Source organism: Glycine soja, chromosome 11 (assembly GCF_004193775.1).
Source record: "Glycine soja cultivar W05 chromosome 11, ASM419377v2, whole genome shotgun sequence".
Classification (NCBI taxonomy): Eukaryota; Viridiplantae; Streptophyta; class Magnoliopsida; order Fabales; family Fabaceae; genus Glycine; species Glycine soja.
This window is the reverse complement of record NC_041012.1, coordinates 45179176-45187442: the sequence shown is the minus strand read 5'-3', so window position 1 is coordinate 45187442 and position 8267 is coordinate 45179176. Positions and strand designations below refer to the sequence as shown.

General features: G+C 28.6%; 2 long non-coding RNA genes across 2 annotated transcripts; one reads left to right on the top strand and one right to left on the bottom strand.

Moving 5' to 3' along the window:
• LOC114373467 lies at nucleotides 1–1511 on the top strand. The gene is made up of 2 exons (XR_003658406.1): nucleotides 1–341; nucleotides 1230–1511. It is a non-coding gene; the product is annotated as an uncharacterized LOC114373467 (long non-coding RNA).
• Nucleotides 1512–2543: 1032 nt separating this feature from the next.
• Nucleotides 2544–3887, bottom strand: LOC114374082. The gene is made up of 2 exons (XR_003658519.1): nucleotides 3693–3887; nucleotides 2544–3461 (listed from the first exon to the last, which is right to left on the bottom strand). It is a non-coding gene; the product is annotated as an uncharacterized LOC114374082 (long non-coding RNA).
• Nucleotides 3888–8267: the final 4380 nt, after the last annotated feature.

Below are 8267 nucleotides of genomic sequence, written 5' to 3'. Positions count from 1 at the left end.
CTCCTTTTAGTAAATAGTTTACAAAAGAAGCCTACAGTGGTGCTTGCCTGAGTGTTTCTGGTGGTAAAAGAAATTCACTCTTCAACTTCAATCACACCCCTTTTTCTTCCACTCTTCTTCCCTCAAATTTCAGTTCCTTCTCCTCTTTCTCACCCAATGGTGTTTTCTCCAGAACTAATGTAAATGTAAACATCCATAAACCCTTTTGATCATTAGCTTAGCATCAAACTGAAATGGTGGGGATGATTGATTATGTATATAGGTTGCTTGTCAACGACACGTGCTCCTGTTGTTTGTGTATGGCCCAAAGAAAGGCTTCAAGAAGCAGCAGTAAGGAAAAGGTAGCTACTAGATTGCCTAGCACCCCCATTTCTACAGAGTTCAATTTTTATGTGTGTGATTGGATCAATTGCCATTCATACATGTTATTGCTACCTATTGCTGCATTTTTATTTATTTACCCATTGTTTTTCCCTTTCTTCAATACCATACCAGAAAGAACTTCTTAGTAGTGAATTTGTCATGCCCTATGTGTGTGTTTGGATGAGTATTTGTAAGATTGATTTTGATTAAAATAGATTTTGAAATGAAGTGATGTGCTTGAATGTTTTTATCTGGAACACTTAGGGTGAAGTTTTCAACTTATAGCAAAAGTTACTTTTTTTTTTATCTGTAAGAACTGAACACATTGCTGAACTGAGTTAATCCCAAATCCCCTCGGTATAGCAAAAGTTACTTTATATCACTTTTAGTCAAACTGAGATTTAGAGGAAAAATCAAGTTTACTCATAATAGCTAAATATCTATCTATTAGCATGTTTGGTTCCACATCTTGGATGAGATTTTCCACATCTCGAATGTAATTTTAAGAAGCTAATAGTTATACAGTGTGTCTCGATACTTGATAAAGTGCGTATATCAGAAAAATTGCATCAGACTGACAAAAAGGATGCAGAAGTGTAAAATCTTAACAAAATGAGAATCCAAACATGCAGAGAGCTTCCACATCTCAAATGTGATTTCTTCCTTTCCAACGGGTTTCTAAACACTTATATCTTAACTAACTAAAATCAAGTTTGACAGAAGACAATCAATTCTGATATTTCCCATCATAAAAAATCAAACACCCATGGTTTTTCTTCAATTTTATTTTATTTTCACATTTTGTTTCTTCACTAATTGTTTGTGTTGATCTGGATAACAAAGTTAGATTATTGTTGTTGCCATAGAATAAGATCATCAGGGTTGTCTCAACGGCTGGGACTGGATTCTTTTATGCCATGAGGAAAAGCAGGAAGATGGACAAGCTTGAGCTGAAGAAATATGATCCAAAGGTAAAGCGCCATGTTGTGTTCAGAGAATCCAAATAAATTAAGTATTCTTTGATGAATCAGGTTTAGACTATCAGCTGCTCCAGTTGTAATATCATCGCTGATTCATTGATTTTATTTCTAAACAAGAATATATAAATATTGATAGTCAATTTAATCTCGTTATGTTATTCACTTCAATTCATTTGAGCTTCTTTCTGCCTCTTAGTTGCTATCATTGTGTGTGTATGCAGTGTCTTTGTGTTGGAGTGTCTATATTGTTTCAACTTTCGAGTGTTTGTGTTAGAGTGTGTGCTTTATATATTATAACTATCCAAATTTAAAAATTCTAAAATTAAACCAATTATATGTGGTTCCAACTTCCAACGAAACTCAAGCTGCTAAGCTGAACTACATAGTTGAAGGAAACATTGTCAATCTGTTTTCCAATTGGACCAACATTGTAAGACCTCAAAGATTAGTTGTCTCCTCTTAGATTTTTCCTAGTTTTGGTGCTCTCTCCCTTCAACTCAATGCTCATGGAATTTACAAGTTTCTCCATCCTGAGCTCTCTGACACCATTCACTTTTTCAAAGCGATCATGAATCATGATGGTATATAAAGCCTGTATGGTCCAAATATGGATGGAGACATGTAATATCAATTAAGTTTTTTGTTTCAAAAGCAATCCAAATTAAACAACTCTGGTCACCTCTACCATGTCCCTCCCTTTATTAGTGGTGATATTAAAAATTTGTGGTTATAAGTAATCTTGATTATGATATTGGCATATTTGTGTTTGCAAATTATGATATTGCATAACTGTTTTGCCCAGAAATATTAATTGTTCTCTATAGATATTGTTTCGGGTATAAATATAATCGCATTAAATGGGTAATTTAGTGCTATGATGCTACTCTCTTACTCTTTTCTTTTACAAAGTTTTGTGGGAAATAAGTGGACTAATCTAAAATGATTTCATTTTCAAAATGGAATCAACTCAATGTAAATCTCATTGTTTAAGTGGATTAACTTTTTATTATCGATTCACATCAGACTAAAATTACTCTTACTCGTGTCTATGCATGTTCTTTTAGAAATGAAAGAGAATTGTACTTCACCGCTACATGTAGGCTAAAATAGACCCAGCAACTACATTACCTAGGCATAAGTGGCATGTGTTTGGACCACTGTTTTTAATGCGCATATATTGATAGAGAGATAGAAAGGAGAGAAAAGAAAAACTTAAATTATTTTGAATAATGTTCAAAATGAGCAAATCAATTTTTACATGAATACATTGAGTCTTATATAGTTAAACTTGTAACTAATTTGTAACTAACTAAACTAATAATCAACTAAACTAATTTATATCTCTAATATCCTCTGCAAGCTGGAAGGTGTTGAAAACCTTTCAACTTGGAGAAGATAATATATCAACATCAAAGGAAATAAAAAAAAAAGTTTGAAAACTTGGAATATAGTCAAACATGCTGAAAATACATTGGCTAAAACAGAAACTTCTAGAAATCTTTGACCCACTTCAGCTTTCTCAATCTTCTTCCAAGAGTCCAAAGCAAGCATCAAAACTTAATCATAAAGCGAAATCAACAACAAGACCATTTGGCAGAAGTTCAAACCATTAATCCATGAAACTATCAAAGTTTAACCACCAAGCAGAAACTATACCTCAGAGTTTAACCACTTGGCAAAAGCAACGAAAGTTTACCATCAAGAGTAGAAGCAAAACAACAATTCAATGCTTAACCATCCATGGCAAAAACTTAAACAATTATTAATCACCATGGACAGAAGCTTACATCAACAAAATAGAAGAATCATAAAATTTGTCTTCAATGAGAACTTTTCACAAACACTTTGTGAACCAACAACAACCAAGGTTTAACCATTCATGACAAAAGCTAAAAGAATACTTAACCACTATGGATAGAAGCTCAAAATCATCAAATCAAGCCTAAAAGGCTAAAAACAATAAGTCAAAGTCTTCAAAATCTCCAAAAACATTTAATCAAACAATTTGTAGGCAAACTGAAAGAATCCGTATCTGATCCATTCCACGACATATTTTCAAATTCAAGGTCATCATCTTCCTTATTACCAGTGGGTGCTTCAATCACGCTAAGAGCATACCTTTGTACCTTTGTAGCTTCACTATGGATAGAAGCTCAAAATCATCAAATCAAGCCTAAAAGGCTAAAAACAATAAGTCAAAGTCTTCAAAATCTCCAAAAACATTTAATCAAACAATTTGTAGGCAAACTGAAAGAATCCGTATCTGATCCATTCCACGACATATTTTCAAATTCAAGGTCATCATCTTCCTTATTACTAGTGGGTGCTTCAATCACGCTAAGAGCATACCTTTGTAGCTTCACTTCAATACCATTTGTAAGAACCAGCCAATGCTATCCACCTAGCATTTTCCAATTCTCCAACAAAGCCATGAAAGAATTCAGCACAAAGTACATTAACAAGCTGAATTGATCTTCGAGCCCAACAAGGAAGTAGAAGACTAGACTGGAAGAAATGGAGATGAGAAAAAGAAATGGGATGTTGAACAAGTGTTGTGCAAGTAAAAAAAAAAAAACTAATTGTGCCCCTCACTTATATATTCTAAATTGACTTTATATGTGACTTGAGTTTTTTTCTAACATATACCCTAAAATTTTCATGTCCAATTCGAGAATAACGCATAAAGCTATGGAAAGTAATTTTAAATGGATCAAATGTTTTGACTTTTAAGACATGTAACCAAATATGCATAATATATCTAATTTACTCAGATGACTTTTGGGATCATAACTATCAAACTTCGTAAGGATAAATTAGTCAATAGGTCCTTGGGCTATTTGTGAATTTTTAAATAGGTCTCTAAATTAATTTTTTTTAATTAGATCCTTGATCGTGGAAAAAATTAATTGAATTTCTAATATATGATTTAATTAAATTATTATAAATTTAATAATTTTTATATACATGACAATTTATAATTAGGTAATAACATAAAATAAATATTTACATTACCATTGTATTCTAGTTAAATTCTAAAATCTTTATCTCATCTTCTGGAGTCGCATAATTGATAGTAAATATTTTAAATTAATTATTAATGATATCAAGAATCAAGTAAGAGATCTTCAAAAAGAAGAAATCGACTGAGAGAAAGAAATACCCTGGCTAAGTTAGTTAACATTACAATAAGTTAAAGCATATTTAAGAGAGGAGATTTACTCATTTGTTTTACTTATCATAACATAGATATATACTTATCATACGTGACATTGGTTTTTAAAATTAGAAATAGAGAAGGAGTAATTTACTCATTCAAATAATACCAACTTTATTTTGTACAATTAGCATTTAAAATATGGAAGATTTGCTAATGCGTTGGGATAAGGAGTAAAGGATCCGAAATAATCTCATTTTAAGCAATTGGGAGTAGAACTTTGTAACTTAAACTTGTAGAGTAATTCTCTAAGTAGACATTCACTAAAAGTATCATCAGCATGTGATTGGCATCATATATTTGGTAGTGTTGGAGATGCTTCCTTAATCTCTCTCTCTCTTTTCTTTTCTTTTTCTCTCCAAGAAATATATCAAAGGTTTAATCTCCTGCTAAACGAGTTATCTTCTAGCTAGCCTTAATTAAGTGGTTACACATATGTTGTAGATAAATGTAGCCGTTTATCAATTATTATTTGATTAATAAATGGTAAAATCGTGTGAAGGTATGTTAACGGGGGACGCACAAATCATGACAATTTATGAGAAAATGATTTCGTGCATTTAGTATGACTAACTAAAAAACAAGTTACAATAAATCCATGACAATAATCTAATTCCTAATTGTTTCAAAATATAGAACTTATGTTGTAGCTACGCCGATAAGATCATTCTCCCGATGCCGGAAACGTTGTCTAAATAAATGAAATAAGCCGATCTAAATATCATTATCGTCTTAAATTCGGAGGTTCTTTGTCACATCGACCGTTAAAATTGGATTTAGAAACAAAATAAATATAATTATTATTCTTTTAAAATTAATACATATGGGTTACTCATCACGACTCTTCCCATTAATAATATTTGGATTTGGGTTACTCACAACTCTTGCTGCTAAATTTAGCAACATATCAATTTCAATTATTTATATTTGATTACGTAGATTGCAATCTAGTTAATTATAACTACACAAAATAGACCCAGAAGACTGAGACCGATAGCAACTCTCTCTATTTAAGGAAGAATTAGAAGAAATCAGAATTTCTATATAAATCGCTATCCATTTTCACTTCTAGATATAAGTTCAATTGAAAGTTTTTATATAAATTTCGATCCATGCAACACTACTTTGCTCTAGGCTTAGATGACAAATAAACTTAGCTTTTTTCTGAACTTACTATTCATATGTTTCTCAACATTGTCTATCGAGTTTTGGTTTGTGACAATTTTAATTTTTCAGCATTGTCTATCCATTCAACAAGTTTGTGAAGGACGGAATTTTGTAAAAATTATGGAAAATGTCTGGAATGCATGGATTATATGTGAATTCAAGAAAGAAAAAAAAAGCACACCATTTGATCTTATTAGAGTATGCTTAGCTTTTTTTTTAGGGTTAATATTTTATCTTTAAACTTCAAATTTATGAATAGTAAAAGTTGATGAACTTTTTTTCAATTACCAATTTTATATATTCTATTGTCATATAACAAATATTAATTGATGAAATAACAATTGATTGTTAGTGGTGACAGATCTTCTTTTTCTCTCGCAACCATGACCTAATTTGTTTGTGTTAGATGAGATGTCTTTTAATAAGATCAAATAAAAATATGAGATATATCTAAAATTACCTCTTTTTATTTAGTTCAAACTCAATACCACTAATCACAATATTATACTTTACTGTATTAATAAAATATGAAATTCTACATAATTACGGACGAAAAAAAAACCCTTAAGTAGCTATCTATTTTATTGATGTCATTCACATCTTATTATTACAATGTGAAATTAAAATAAAAAAAATCATAAATAATACCACCAAAGTGAAAATTATGAACAACAATATAGGAATTTAAAATGGGATAAGAATTCTTCAAAATTCTAAAATAATATAGGAATTAAAAATGAGATAAGAGTTCCTTTAAGAATCTAAAATAATATAGGTATTAAAGATAGGATAAGAATTCTTTAAGATTCTAAGATAACGTAGGGATTAAAATGGGATAAGAGTTCATTAAGATTCTAAAATAAGAATAATATATTCTTTTGATTTTAAATGTTTTAATTTTTTTAATTAAAATAATAATTGCAAATATTTTTGAATTTGATATTTAAATATTTTATAAAATTTTAATAATTTTTTTAAAAAATTATGACATTAAATACTAATAAAATAATAAATATATTTTTTAAAAAAATTATTAAATAATAATTGGTTGGAGGTTAATTATATATTTAAATAATTATGAAAAAAACTCAGTCATCTTTTAATCAAATCCTAGATTCATCTACGACTATACTCCTTCAAATTGCCTCACAAGATAGTCACATGTAACTTTTAAGAGTAAAGTGTGTTATTTCTCATTTATTTAGATCAAGTGATATCATATTATTAAAAGCATAGTTATGAGCTTTCTGTTTCTAAACAGATAAACATTTTTAGTTATTTGACCCTTTTTATTTAATTAACACATTTTAATTAGTTTTAATTTTTAATATTTTACCATTATTTTCCTAACGTTAACATGTTATTTACACCAATTTTACCTACAGTGTTATTTTCAAATTGAGTCAGAGACAACATTTTTTCACTTCTTCTCTTTTGTTACTTTTTTTTCCCCTAGATTTAGTTTTTAAACTTGTTAGGTTTGTTGTCACACTTTGACAGATAAAATTTTGTTGTATTTTACGCTATGAGGCTTGCATGGGATACATAAATTATTTAGGGTAATCCATGTGCATTCCTTGGGAAAAAATGTGTTTAGGTTATCGGCTTCACTCAACGTCTATGACTTACTCTCTATGTTTCTAAACTCTTGTTTTATAGCTATTTTAAAAAATTTAAATAAAATAAAATTTCAAAAATTACAAAAAACTCATTTTATTATAATAATAATTATTAAATAAACAAAAAAAATTAATATAATTTTTATCTTTTTATTTTATATTTGGAAGAAGTAAGAGCACAAGTGGTTGGTCCAACCACATGCATACACACTTTTTCTTTTTGTTGCACTACTGTGTTAACCTTTACCTTGTCCCAATGACAACTTTCTCTACAACTCTTAGCATTTGTATACCTCAAAGTTTTTTCAAAGTAACTTTTAAAGTATAGCATTTATTCTCTTAATTATCAATTAAAATTTGTTATTTATAATATTTTTTAATTTAATATTTATATCTTTAATTATTTAATTTATAGTTTCTATAACTATTTATTGTTCTCTATGTTTATTTGTTTATTTACACTGTATAATTTATACTCTATTTCATATAAATATTTTCCCTTTTCAATAAAATATATAACTTAATTATATACTGGTAAATGGAAATCACAAACTTAATATGTAAAATCATGGGTTAGTTTGCTTAAATTTATTTTTTAAAATAAATATTTTTTAATAAAATAAGTATATATGTTTATTTAAAACTGTTTTCACTTAAAAATAAATAGTTTTTTATTTTGTAAGAAGTAAATTTTGAGCTAGTTTGTTTTGGTTTGTTTAAATTTAAAAACAACAGCTTTAAAATACACACTTCTTAAAAAATTGTTTTTTAATAAGCAAATATAATTTGTTTCTTAAAATAAATAGAAAATAATTTTTTAAAAAATTTACCCCTAACATACCAAGAAAATAAAAAACTATGTGTTTTATTAAAATAAATATTTTTTTAAAAAAATAAATTTAAACAACGCACCCGTATCTAAAA